The sequence below is a fragment of the Gossypium arboreum genome, chromosome 8 (genome assembly GCF_025698485.1).
Source record: "Gossypium arboreum isolate Shixiya-1 chromosome 8, ASM2569848v2, whole genome shotgun sequence".
NCBI classification, from domain to species: Eukaryota; Viridiplantae; Streptophyta; class Magnoliopsida; order Malvales; family Malvaceae; genus Gossypium; species Gossypium arboreum.
The window spans coordinates 70194062-70196039 of NC_069077.1; positions in this window are offsets into that span (position 1 = coordinate 70194062).

A 1978-nucleotide genomic window follows, 5' to 3' on the forward strand; every position below is an offset into this window, starting at 1 on the left:
ATAGTGGGAAGAGGGAGAGCGAGAGAATCAGAGTAGGGGGAGGGATGGTGGGGAAGAGGAAAAGGGATGGGAGAGCGCGTTGGTAGGGGGAGGGAGATGAGAGGGGAAGGGGAGAGAAGGATGGAAAATAGCAGCTTCATTACGTCTGTAACGGAAAATGATTAGTTAGTGGTTACTAATTTGTTATTTTTCGAAAGTGTCGTGACTGAGTTGAAAGTTGGGTAATTGATCTTAAAGGATCGAAATCAGAGTGGGGAGCTAATAAAATTTAAAAGGAAACAGGTTTGATTTATAGATGCATAAAAATGAAAACGAAAATCGTCGGGCAGTGTCCCACCCCGCCGGTTATCATATTCCTAGAAATCACGGGAGAGATGGGATTGGCTTCTTATAGATCCTTCCCAAAAGCTTCAAATGTTTAATTCTAAACATGTATATCTGTATGGAATCTAACACGTAATAGGGTTATTGGGTTCATAAATTAAAAATGAAGAATACTACAACTTTTTTTTTCTCTAATTTAATATAATATCTTTGTGGACAAATGGGAATTCAACTTTTAAGGTGCTTCACTTTCTCCAATTAGAAAGTAAAGACCAAAACTAAAAAAAGCTTATCAACAACCTTGAAAACATGTAGTAGTAATTAATTCAATGGAGGCAAGGCAAAGGCCGCACTTTTCTGGATCCCTTTTTCTTATCTTTTACCCAATTCCTTTCCATATATAAACATTTTAATCCAAGCCTGTGCATGGATACAGCAACTAAACTACTTTCTCCACCAAGCTTTGGAGCTTTGCTACTTCTACTCCTCACTTAATTATATGTGAATTTAGCGTATAACGCTTAGCAACAATTTTTCCGTAATTACCATATAACTTGGGAGTTTTTGTCTTCTTGTTTCGTGAATGTTTATCCATTATTACGAAGCCTAAAGTAGCAGAATTTTCAAATTAATAAACTTTGATCAAATTTTTGTAATTAATATAAGTATTTTCCACTTCAAAATATACTAGAGATTCGCACTTAAATGGTACCTTGTCATTTCAAGTTAAAATGGAATTGTTTACTGGACTACTTTCAATATTAAATATACCACTGATAAGTGATAATCGATGCATTTTAATTTGCATTATAATAATAATTTTGTCATATAAGAAAACACCAATATTAAAAACATTAATCTTTCTTGAAGAAAATTTTTATCTAAATTCTAAACCATGAATTATAAATCTATCAGCGGCAATTTTTTACCGTTACTTTCCACACAGAAGCAATATATATGTTTTCATAGTTTTTATATGCTTTAATTTTAATTAATTTAGCAGTTATATTTTAGAGAAAATATTTAGTGCACCAATACATAAATTTCATACATAAATAAACAAACATTGGAGCATTTATAAATAAATATTAGTAATTTATTTAACATAATTAGGTAATAATTAATTATAAATAAAATATTAAAGCTCTAAATTCTAACTTAATTGAAACCCTAAATTAAAGATTTTAAATCTTAAACCCAAAATATTAAGGAGTTATTAATATTTATTTATAATAGTTATAGTTAGTTAATATTAAATTATGCTAAATAAAATTATAAAAATTTATTTATCAACTTTGCACAATTTTTATTTTATTTAATGATTATGTGTCATTATTATTTATGATGGTTTATGAAACTCATACACTAACAATGTATTAAATATTATTCCTTTAATTTTGTAAGTGATACATATAAAATTTAAGGAAATAAATAACCAGACATTTTTTGTTCAAGTGGTTTTTTTTTTGATAAATTGGTAGTGAAAACTTTTTATTACACAAGTAAGGATCAAATGTTGCTGACTGCTCTAACTTTTAATATATACTTTAGCCCTTAAACTTGGTAATATGTACTTAGTTAACACTTAAATTTTTCTGGACTTAATTGAGATTTAAATTTGGAAATCATTAATCAAGTTGGTACTTTTGTTAAG